This window comes from Gekko japonicus, unplaced genomic scaffold, assembly GCF_001447785.1.
Source record: "Gekko japonicus isolate JY-2015 unplaced genomic scaffold, Gekko_japonicus_V1.1 scaffold358, whole genome shotgun sequence".
Lineage (NCBI taxonomy): Eukaryota > Metazoa > Chordata > Lepidosauria > Squamata > Gekkonidae > Gekko > Gekko japonicus.
The window spans coordinates 448971-461167 of record NW_015161962.1 but is presented as its reverse complement, the minus strand read 5'-3'; the positions used below and the strand labels follow the sequence as shown (position 1 = coordinate 461167).

Sequence of the window (12197 nt, the reverse complement as noted above, 5' to 3'; positions counted from 1 at the left end):
CCACCCCCTGTGGCTTCTTCGCCTGGCAGAGAGGCTGCAGCAGGGGCGGGGGGGAGGGGAGCAGCAGCGGAGGGGAGGGGAGCAGCAGCGGAGGGGGGGAGGGGAGCTGCAGCTGGGTGACCCTCCTCCCAGCCTGGTTCTGGCGGAGAGGTCTCCAGGCCCCACCGGGAGGTTGGCATCTGCACTTGCCTAGAGCGCAGGACAACCTCAGGTCGGCCCTGCCTATGGGGGAGGGTGGTCTAAAAATTGAAATAAATACATGACAGTGCCGATTTCATTTCAGACACTTGGTGAAAAGTAGGTAACCCAGTTAAGGCCTGGATCTATACTCTATAAGTGATGCTCCATGTCTCAAAGGCATCAGTGTGCCAAATTCAGAAAGCATCAGGGGAAGGCACTCCCCTGTGGAATTGCGATGGGTGGACACTCCTGGGGCCTTAAGAGAGAGCCCCGCACGGTGCAGCGGTTAAGAGTGGTGGACTACAATCCGGAGAGCCAGGTTTGATTCCCCCACTCCTCCTCCTCCACGTGAAGCCTGTTGCTGGGTGACCTTGGGCCAGTCCCCAATTCTCTCAGGACTCTCTCAACCCCACCTGCCTCACAAGCAATGCTCCCTCTAAGCTGTGGGGTCTTGTGAGCAAAAATTCTACTTTGCGAGCTACTGGCATTAAAGTTGTGAGCGAGCAATTTGGCTACTGCAAAAATCAGTTCGCTCTGGAGCTGCCATCCTTCCTGTGCTAAGGCAAAAATGTGTGAGCCGGAGGCTAAGAAAACTGTGAGCAAGCTCACACTAACTCAGCTTAGAGGGAACGCTACTCACAAGGTGCCTGCTGTGGGGAGAGGAAGGCAACTGGAAGCTGCTTTGAGACTCCTGAAGGCAGGAGAAAGTGGGGGATAAAAACCTACTCTTCTTCTCGTCGGGGCTACTTAAAAGTGCGCTATGCGCCCCCCCCCCAATCAAAATTGGAGGCTGATCTCGAGATGGATAGGTAAACAAGGGCGATGACTAAAGCAGAGCATTTTCTAATGCTGGGTGACTTCAACTGCCCTCCCACTGACTGGGCAAACGTGTGCTTGAGTCATGTCACAGGGAAAAGCTTTCTGGCTATATCACGTGACCGTGCACCGGAGGAGCTGGTCCCGGAGCCAGCTGGGGGTGTAGCAGCTCTCACATGACGCTGAGCAGTCTTTGAGAGACTGGGTGCGAAACGTACATGGCTGTTGCACCAGCTGCGAGCAGCGACCACAAATGGCACTAAGTTTGGCATTCTTGTCAATGGAAAGTGGCCCCCAAGGTGCAAAACAATCGCTTTTGATTTCAAAAGAGGGAACCCTGCAAAAACGAGGGAGCTAGTAGGAAGGAAACCGGAAGGGGGAACTAAGAGAACCAAACCACTCCGGCATGCCTGGAAAGTATTTAATGGGGATTCCCAACCTTTTTGAACCTGTGACCATAAGAATGTAAGAGAGAAGTCAGACCCATCTAGTCCAACACTCTGTGTCACACAGTGGCCAAAAATACCAGGTGCCCTCAGGAGGTCCACCAGTGGGGCCAGGACACCAGAAGCCCCTCCCACTCTGGCCCCCCCTCCCCCAGGCACCAAGATGACAGGGCATCCCTTGTCCCAAACGGAGAGTTCCTATCCTGTCAGGAGTTCTGGCACAGGGAGGTGGGCGAAACTACAACCTGGCAACTGTGGGAGGCGGAGTCTACAACCAAATGGCCCCTCTGCAGAGGCTGAAGGCACACAAGGGGGGGGGAACCCAAACACAGGGGGGGCAAGAAGAAGAACAATTTTAAAAGCTGTGCCAGACTGAAGGAAAAACATGGCTACGTCATGTTAACTAGCTGCAGCCATCCGTTTTAAGACTAAACTGAACTACACAACGATTTCAAACGATAAACAAAGGCCAACGTGAGTAAACGTACTTGCAACATTCGATTTTGAGGACTTTATTTTGATATACCCCCATTTAAGAATTGCCCCAAATATTGGGAGGAGCGGCCAGGAGACGGGAGGGGAAGAAGCTGCTTGTATTTGGATTAGGGGGGAGAAGAAGGGAAATGGTTCCAGAAAAGAATGTCGAGGAAGCAGAGGATATTTTAAGTAAAGAAATTACCCACCGTACAACTGAGCAATTATAAAAATGGCTAGACGAGCAGATACAACATGTGGTTAAAGTGGCTTTTGAAGGACTGTTTAATAAACCAATTTTATTTTAATCTACAGAACCAATTAGACCCCCGATACTAACCAGAAGCCCTGCTGGGCAGCAGACCACCATCCCATCTGGCCCCACCCACTTTCTAAAGCCACTTGGCAGGGCACCAGGAAAGGGGTCGGCAGGTGCTACGGCGCCCGCAGGCATCACGTTCGGTACCCTTGATTTAAGACTATACTCACTGAGGCCCAGACAGAATGCATACCTCAAACTGGGATATGTAGCAACCAACCCAGGAAGGATGCTTGTGTGATTAACGATTCAAGCCAGGGAAGCCATAAAAGCAAAAAGATTTCTGTTAGAAAGTGCAACGTTTCCCCAGCAGAAGTCAACGGAAAGGAGCCGTTTTCAGCAAGACAAACTTAAATCAGACAATAAGGCAAACAGAGAGAGAACACAAGATAAAATTTCCCCAGATAACAGGAATGGGAAACCAGCAAGAGAGGCAGTTGGGCCTTTGGATTTCAAAGCTGTAAAAGGAATTTTTTTAAGGAGAACGGGGAAAAGGCAGAGCACCTCGATGAATTATTTCCATCTTGTTTCCATTGTGGGGCATGTACCCACACCGGAGTCACCGTTTATTAGGAAGGGTGTCTGAAAAACTGCGTCAAACTGAGGAGACAAGATATGAAGTGCCAGGACGACTAAGCAAACAGAAAACCAGTGAAGTCAGCAGGTCCAGGTTGCATACACCCAAGGGTTCATATGATATTGCTGATCTACTATCTGTAAATTTTCACAAAAACCTGCCTCTGTGCCAGTTGACTAAAAGTACCAAATGTCATCCCAATTATTAAAACGCATTCTAGGAGGGATCCAGGGAACGACAGGCCGATTAGCCTCACATCTGTTCCAGGTAAACAGATTGTTAAGCACACTGAGGAACAAAGCCTGCGGAGGGGAAATCAGCATGGCTTCTGCAAAGGGAAATCCTGCCTCACCGACCTCCTGGGAGTTTTCTGAACTGGTTAACAAGCATGGGGATAAGGATGACCCAGTAGACATCATATACTCAGACTTCCAAAAGTATTTAGACAAGGTATCTCATCAAAGGCTCCTGCGTAAGCTCAGCAGTCATGGGACCTCTTACGGACTACGAACTGGTTGAACAGCAGGAAGCAGAAATAAATTGACTGCTCCTTGCAACCAAAGGAGGTGATCAGTGGGTTGCTAAAAGGACTGGTACGGGGAGCAGTGAGATTTCTGCAATGTCCTTTTTGAGATAGGGAGACCAGCACTGTGCACAGGTGACTCCAAATGAAGGTACACCGGCTGGCTTATATGGGGGCATCATAATATCGGCCGTCTTATTCTCAGTCCCTTCCCTAATAATCCCCAGCACAGAGTTTGCCTTTTTTAACCGCTGCAGCACACACTGGGGTGGACACTTTCATCGAATTATCCACTACGACTTCAAGATCTTTTTCCTTCTCAGTCTCAGCAAGTTCAGACCCCCCGTTAGCCTAGACTTGGAAGTCTGTGTCATCCGCAAACGTGGCCAATATATTACTCACCCCCAGTCCAAGATCACTGATGAAAAAAATCAAACAGCACCGGCCCCAGGACCGACCCTTGTGGGACCCCACTGCTGACTTCCCCTCCCATCGTGAGAACTGTCCGTTTCTTCCCACTCTTTGCTCCCGGTCATTTAACCCGTTGTTAATCCATAAGAGAACCCGTCCTAATATGATTCTCCCTCAGCAGGCTTTGTCCCCCTAGGTGCCTGACAATTCTCTCTACGATTACAGTTTCTACTAATTTACTTTCAGCAGACATTAGGTTAAGTGGCCGCTAATTTCCTGGTTCTCCTCTCGACCCATTTTTAAAAACTGGTGTAACATTTGCTACTCTCCAGTCTTTTGCTACAGTGGTGGAATTTAATGATAACTTACATACACAGGTGTCAAACATGCGGCCCGGAGTCCGGATCAGGCCCCCGGACCAGATCAGGCCCCCGGAGAGCTTCTATCAGGCCTGCAGTGGAACTGGCTGCCTTCTGCGTCTTCTTACAGTTCTGCTGCTGCGTCATCGTAGGTTTGCAGCTTGCAGATACACACCTGAACAGCATCCTCAGGATTGCAACACCACAGACATTTTGGTGCAATAATTCAGAGCAAGAGGTGTCAGTTCTCAGACACTGTTAAATAAACAAAATATTGCAAGAGTGCTAATGTTTTAAACATGTTTATATTTTAAGTAAAAAAAGAACCGTTTGTGTCGTTTATAAAATGTGTATCTCCTCTACCTGGCCTTACCTTTTATGACACACATGGCTCGACCCGACAAAGTCCAATTTATGTCAGATCCGGCCCTCATAACAAATGAGTTCAACACCCCTGGGTTAGCAGATCAACAGCATCTGATTATTTTGGTGCACAACCTATATGCTGGACAAGAAGCCACTGTTACAACATTATACAGAGAAACAGAACGGCTTCCAACTGGCAAAGGTGTCAGACGAGGATGCAATTTATCTCTCTCTCTCTCTCTCTCTCTCTCTCTCTCTCTCTCTCTCTCATCCATCTTTTTGCAGAACACATCATAAGGAAAGCTGGATTAGATTTAGATGAAGGTGGAGTAAGAATTAGTGGAAGAAACATTAACCGTTCGAGATACGCAGATGACACCACATTATTGGCAGACAACAGTGAAGAAATGATTGCTGGTGAAGGTTACAGCAGGAAGTGCCAAATCCAGGATTACAGCTGAATATCAAAAATACAAAAGTCATGACTACTGGGGACTTGTACAAGGTTGATGAAGAAAAAACTGAAAATTGTTCCAAGTTTTCTATTCCTCGGCTCCATCATCAACCAAAGGGAGACTGGACCTGAGAGATCAGAAGGAGACTGAGACCGGGAAGGGCCACCCCTGAAGGAGCTAGAAAAGATCCTGACAGGTCAGGCTGTGCCACTGGCGACGACCAAGACCAAGTTAATCCACACCATGTGTGAAAGTTGGGACAGTGAAGCAATCTGACAGGAAGAGTTTTGGGGACACCGTGGATCGCAAAAAAGACAAACAAGCGGGTTACAGACCAAATCAAGCCACAACTCTCCCCTACGAACTAAAATGACCAAACGGAGGCTATCGTACTTTGGTCACATCGTGCGGAGACAAGAGTCACTGGAAAAGACAAGAATGCTGGGAAAAGTTGAAGGCAGCTGGAAAAGAGGAAGTCCCAGCAGGAGATGGAGAGACTCAATAAAAGAATCCACAAGGGCCCTCAGTCTGCAAGACCTGTGCGAGGCTGGTAACAATAGAACATTTTCAGTGGCAGCTCCACACTGGTGGAATGAGCTCCCGGATAACATCAGGGCCCTGCGGGACCTTTTACAGTTCCACAGGGCCTGTAAAACGTAGCTCCCCCACCAGGCCTTCGATTAGGAGCCACCACTGATGAATGGGCCACCGGAACACGCTATGGCCCGAATGAAACACCGGTGGATACTGCCTCCCTCTATGGGATTGTACAGTGAAGCCGCCATCATCTGCATTGCTCTTGTTAGAATTTTATGATGTTAGGTAGTTGTTTATGTATATTCTATTGTATTTACAGTTTTATTGCTTTTAATGTTTGTTTGCTGCCTTGAGCCGGTTCTCTGGCAAGGCAGGATACAAATTGAAAATAATAAATAAAGAAACAAACATTTTGGAGAATATGAATTCACAGAGTCAGCCGAAGTTGGAAGTGACCTGACGGCACTTTTCACACACACAGAGCCCAACAATCTCACACCGGAGTTCCCTGAGAACGCTTGGGAGTATATGCCATCAGGACCTGGAGACTCGTCAGTTTTTTAATTTTCCCAATAGGTCTAGAACGTTGTCTCTCTTCACCTCAATTTGATCCAGTTCCCACACTTTCCACAGTGAACACAGAAGCCAAAAAGTCATCGAGACTCTTTGCCATCTCCCCACCTTCCTTGGTCATCCAAGGGCTCAACCGCTTTTCTGGCTGGTTTCCTGCTCCTGATATATATATTTTAAAATGTTTATAATTTGTTGTGATGCTTTTAGCAACCCGGTCCTCAAAATCTCTTTTTGCATGCCGGATTATTGACTTGCGTTTCTTTTGCCAGAGCCCGTGGCCCCTCCCTGTTCAATTCACTGGGGCAGACCTTGCAATTTTTTTTAAAGAAGCCCCTTTGCTTTTTATGAGTTCCTTCACTGTCGCTGTTAGCCAAACAGGCATTCTTTTAGACTTCACAGTCCCTTTCTTTACCTGCGGAATGCATTCTACCTGGGCTTCAATTAGTGTGGTTTTAGGTTGGTCACGGCTCTAGACTAGACAGGTTGGGACCAGGAGCCACTCCTTATGTCCTTAAGTAAACCGGTGGAAACTGCAATTAAAAACAGAATTATTAAGCACGCAGAGGGAATGAACTTTACTAGGGAAGAAACAACACGGCTGCTATAAAGGGAAGTCCTGTTACACCCACCTCTTGGGAGTCCTGTCGGCGGATTTATATTAAAATATTTATATGCTATCCTTCTCACCAACAGCGGCAACTACCTGAGGACAAGGGCAATATGACGTTACACGCTTGGACTTCTTTGTTCTTCAGTAAAGGACCTTATATAAATTTAGCAGTCATGGAATAATTGTAGGAGTCTTCACTTCTAGTATGAATGGGAATATAAAGATTTTCATATATGGTTTTTTCTTCTTGATTGTTCATATTCATATTTCTCTGGTTTTTATAAATTTGTTCTGTAAGTAATATTTTATTAGGATGTTAGAAAGGCCTGTTATATAGAAGGCTTTCCTTTTGTAGGTCTGATATTGTTAGCAAGCAACATAATAGGTACAAAGTTCAATGATTCTGTAGTTCTTAGGGCAAACCTTTCAATGTCTGGGTCAGATAAGATTTTAGTCTGATATGAAGAATCTTTGCCCATTATCATTTAGGTTAGGTTAAGTAAACACTTCGTTTGACGTAGATATGTGTTTCTTTATATCTGGCCAATCAGAGGATTATTACTCAAATTACCACTTTCTTTTGTAACCAATTATGCTGTTTGAATATTGTGTTCTTGATGATGTCAGTCCATGTATAAAATATCATGTATTTCCTGAATATGTTCAGAATATGCTCAAGAAGAAGATGAAGAAGAAAAAGAAAGTTGTCAAGTTTTGGTTAACTATTTGGTCTAATTGTTTTCCTATTAATTGAGGCATTTTTCCTGATTATGCTGAGAAGAAAGCAGTCAGTTTTGATGGGTCCTTTGGCCTAACTGTTTCCCATATTTCATTACAATAAAATACAAGGACTTCCTCCTCATTTGACTTCATGTTTGACATGGAATCTAATATGTACAACACTCTTGGACAAGAAACTGTTTTAAATGACAGAAAACATTAGAAGTAAATATACAAAAAGGAGGAAAGAGAGCAGCAGGGTCCCTTAGGGATTGGAATTGGGACTGCAATTTTGTATAACAGAGACTGGAACGATGAATAATGGGGAATTGGTGGTAAGCAGTGAAGCTGCCCAATTTGTAGATGATACCAAAGTATTCAGGATGGCAAAAAATAAAGTCGATAGCACAGAAGTTGGGACACGATCTCTTAAAAGTGAGTGACAATGTGGCAAAGACGGGTCCATGTGAGTGTTCAGTGATACAGAGAAAGTAAAAAAAAAAGAAGCCCTCCAACAATACAGATCTGCTGGTAAAGTCTGACCTGGCCAACACTGACCAGGAAGGAGTTCAATCCCGTGTGTGGCAGCAAAACTCAAGGCAAATTCCATGGCGGTGAGGATCAAGAAAAGCACAGCAAATTAAATGGCTGGTACCTCTAAACCCAGGATGGCTCAGGCTAACCTCACCTTGCCAAATCTCAGGAGCTAAGCAGGGCCAGCCCTGGTTAATATTTGGACGGGAGACCACACCAAGGAAGTCTAGGGTTGCTATGCAGAGGCAGGTGACGGCAAACCCACCTCCGAACGTCTCTTGCCTTGAGAACCCCTTGTGAGAGTCACCATAAATCAGCTGCGATTGGATGGCACTTTCCTTCACAACCACCTGTCGTGCCCTGGTCTGCATCTATGACAGGGCTGCCTTTAACAACACTGTATACAGCTCTGGTTACCCTGCCACAAAAATCATTCCAAGTAATCCTGGAGCTGGAGTACTTTTCTGGTGAATAAAAACTGAAGTATTTGAAGCTCTTAAGTTTAGCAACAAGAGGACTAAAGAATAACACGGTTTCTATAATTATGCACTGGGTGAAAGAAATAAGAGAAAACCAAAACTCTAGACATCAATGATGGGACGACAGCCAAAAGACAATATTTCGGTAGTTAGCTTTTCAAATTGACCAGTGCAGGGTGCCGCGAATATTTTTTTCAGCAGGCCTCAGAAGGAAGTCAGGCAAGATTAGAGAGGTGAAGGCCTGTAAAAAAACCTTTTTTTTCTTTTTTTTCCCCTGAAGCCTTCCCCCTCTGAAAAATTGGAAAAATTGAAAAAAGAAAAGAAATTGATTATGGAATGTTTTATTTTAACAGGATGAATAAAATATTTAAAGCCAAGGTGTTCAAATATTTTCTAAATCATTTCTAAAAAAATATGTATGGTATCAGACTGATCTAATTTCTGTGCACTGAGGACAAGCAAGTCCTAGGTTACAAACTGAACGCTCCAATGCAAGAACAAGATGCATTTCTTCCTTTAGGAGGTGCTATTGTCACAAGAAAAGAAAAAGGTTTCAGTTTTGTGTTTTTGCATGTGGGTGGGGGTGGGTATTCTGTTTGTAATAACTGTTTGGATACACACTCTATTTTTAATATGCTAGTTGTGATTATTTCATGCCAAGTTAAAATGTCCATAGTCATATTTTATGTTCCTAAAGTAACAGAATGACTGTCAATCTAGAAAACAAAACAAAAAAGTGATAATGTAGCAGTTTTTTCAATTTTTCCAAAAATTTCCTTTTTTCCAAAAAACAAAGCAAAAAACCCAGGTTTTTTTCTGAGCTTCAAAATTTCTGGAAATTTTACTTCTCTGGGCAAGATCATGGAGAAAAAAAATCCATCAGTGGTTATCTGAGGCAGCAGTCCCCTACATCCCGGTGCCAGAAGCAGCTTTGGCATTCAGACCTCGCGGACGGCCTTCAGAGGCACCTGGCTAGCCACTCAGTTGGGACCAGGGTGGGCAATGGACTTCCTTCTGGAGAACTTCCTTCATGACTTCTGTAGGATGTTGCAGGGTCTACATACCAACTGAAAATTCACTTACTTCAAATAAGCCCCACAGAAATCCAACAACTCCATGTGCAGAGAAAACCTTATTTTACCAGCAATGCTCCCTCTAAGCTGTGGAGTCTTGTGAGCAAAATCTCTACTTTGTGAGCTCCTGGCATTAAAGTTGTGAGCAACTGGGCTACTGCAAAGATCAGTCTGGCCTGGAGCCATCGTTCCTGAGCTAAGACCAAAATGGGTGAGCTGGAGGCTAAAAAACCTATGAGCCTGCTCACACTCACTCAGCTTAGGGGAAACACTGCTTACCAGTCCCTACCGCATGCCTGAGACATGCCCCCGTGCACTCACCTGTCCCTCAAAGTCAATCCAAGCGTATTTGGAAACCGACGGTGAAGAAATACTGTCACACTGCGAAAGAGGAAGAAAAAGAGAGCTTCAGCTGGCGAGTTAGGGTGGCCATCCCGTATTCCTGCCCCGGCCGAGTCAGGAGCTGCCGGAGAGGCCATCTAGTCTGACCTCCCACCAATGCTCCCTCTAAGCTGTGGAGTCTTGTGAGCAAACATTCTACTTTGTGAGCTACAGGCATTGAAGTTGTGAGCGAGGGATTCGGCTCCTGCATGAATTAGTTCACTCTGGAGCCCCTCCTTCCTGAGCTAAGACAAAACTGCATGAGCTGGAGACTAAAAAAACTGTGAGCTAGCTCACACTCACTCAGCTTGGAACGGTGCCTCCCGCTCCATGCAGGGGGCAGCGCTGGAGGGGGGGCAGCGCTGGAGGGCCGCCAGCAAAGGAGAGCCTGCCGCCCACCCCAGGGGCAGCAGATTCCACAGGGAAACTCGGGAGGTTCCTTCTCCTCCTCTTCAACCCAGTCCTCCTGCTGCCGACCCAAACCCCTTTTGCCCGTCTCTCGCCTTTGGCGGTGTGTGCCCCAGGGCATGGGGTTCTGCCTTCCTCCAGGGGACAAGCGCCCCCCCCCCCGGCCCAGCCTTCCCTCTCCAAACAAGTGTTCCCTCTAAGCCGAGTTAGTGTGAGCTGGCTCACAGTTCTTTCGCCTCCATAGCACACATTTTTGTCTCAGCTCGGGAAGGAGGGCTCCAGAAGAGGAAACTGATTGATGCAGCAGCCCAATGGCTCGCTGACAGCTTCAATGCCAGTAGCTCACAAAGTAGGATTTTTTGCTCACAAGACCCTACAGCTCAGAGGAAGCATTGTAATCAGTGTTCCCTCTAAGCTGAGTGAGTGTGAACCTGCTCACGGCTTTTTTAGCCTCCGGCTCACCCATTTTTTTCTTAGCTCAGGAAGGGATGGGGCTCCAGGCCAAACTGATTTCTGCAGCAGCCAAACGGCTCGCTCACAGCTTCAATGCCAGCAGCTCACAAAGTGGGATTTTTGCTCACAAAACTCTCCACAGCTCAGAGGGAGCACTGTAATAAGTGTTCCCTCTAAGCTGAGTGAGTGTGAACCTGCTCATGGCTTTTTTAGCCTCTGGCTCACACATTTTTGTCGTGGCTCAGGAAGGGATGGGGCTCCAGGCCAAACTGACTGATGCAGAGGCCCAATGGCTCGCTCACAGCTTCAATGCCAGCAGTTCAAAAAGTAGAATTTTTTGCTCACGAGACTCTCCACAGCTCAGAGGGGGAACAATGAAACCCACCCGAGTCCCCCCTGTTTCCAAGCGCCCTTCCTCCCCCGGGGCAGCCGATGCCACAGGGAAACTTGGGAGGTTCCTGCCTCCTCCTCTTCAACCCAACCCCCTTTTGGCCTTCTCTCGCCTTTGGCGGTGTGTGCCCCAGGGTATGGGGTTCTGCCTTCCTCCAGGGGACAAGCCCCCCCCCCCCGGCCCAGCCTTCCCCTCCAGTTTGGTGTAGTCGGTTAAGTGCCACTGGACTCTAATCTGGGGGAACCGGGCTTGATCCCCCACTTGCAGCTGCTGGATGACCTTGGGCAAGCCCTAGTTCTGACAAGAGCTGTTCTCTCAAGGGCAGTTTCTGTCAGAGCTCTCTCAGCCTCACAGGGTGTCTGTCTGTTGTGGGGAGGGGGAGGGAAAGGAGTTTGTCAGCAGATGAGACTCCCTTGGGTGGTGAAGGGCCGTGGGGTATAGATCCAATCTCCTCCTCCTCCTCTTCTTCCTCCAGAAAGCCAGTTTGGTGTGGTGGTTAAAGTGTGCGGACTCTAATCTGGGAGAGCCGAGTTTGATTCCCCCGCTCCTCCTCCACTTGCACCTGGCTGGGTGACTGTGGGCCAGTCACAAGTTCCCTCAGAGCTGTCCTCGCGAAAGAGCCGTTTCTGTCCAGAGCTCTCTCAGCCCCACCCACCTGTGGGGGGAGGGGGGGAGGGGGGGGAGCCTGCGAGCCGCTCTGAGTCCCCCCTGGGCGGAGAGGGGCCGCGGGGTGCGGATCCCCACCGTCTCCTCCCCCTCCCCCTCCCCCTGGGCCCCCTCTGAGCCGCGGGGAGCCTCGGGAGCAGCAAAGGTCCTGCCCGGGGGCGGGCGGTCCGGCTCCTGCGTGGATTCCGCCTGCCTCCGGAGCCACGGGCCTAACCCGGCAGAAAGGGGTGAGCCGGAGGCTGGAGAACGGCGAGCCGGCTCACACTCACTCCGCTCAGAGGGAACACGGCCCCCCCTTTCTCCCCCTCTTCCGGAGCCACGGGCCTAACCCGGCAGAAAGGGGTGAGCCGGAGGCTGGAGAACGGCGAGCCGGCTCACACTCACTCCGCTCAGAGGGAACACGGCCCCCCCTTTCTCCCCCTCCCCTCCCCCCCCCACGTCCCAGG

General features: G+C 48.2%; 1 protein-coding gene across 1 annotated transcript in view; it reads right to left on the bottom strand.

The window, feature by feature from the left end:
* The window catches only part of DCAF8 (DDB1 and CUL4 associated factor 8), a 47632-nt gene extending 37802 nt beyond the window's left edge, over positions 1 to 9830 (bottom strand). The window contains exon 1 of the mRNA XM_015429555.1: positions 9774 to 9830. The gene's annotated coding sequence lies outside the window, so the exon portion shown is untranslated. The remainder of the gene's footprint in view (positions 1 to 9773) is intronic.
* Positions 9831 to 12197: the final 2367 nt, after the last annotated feature.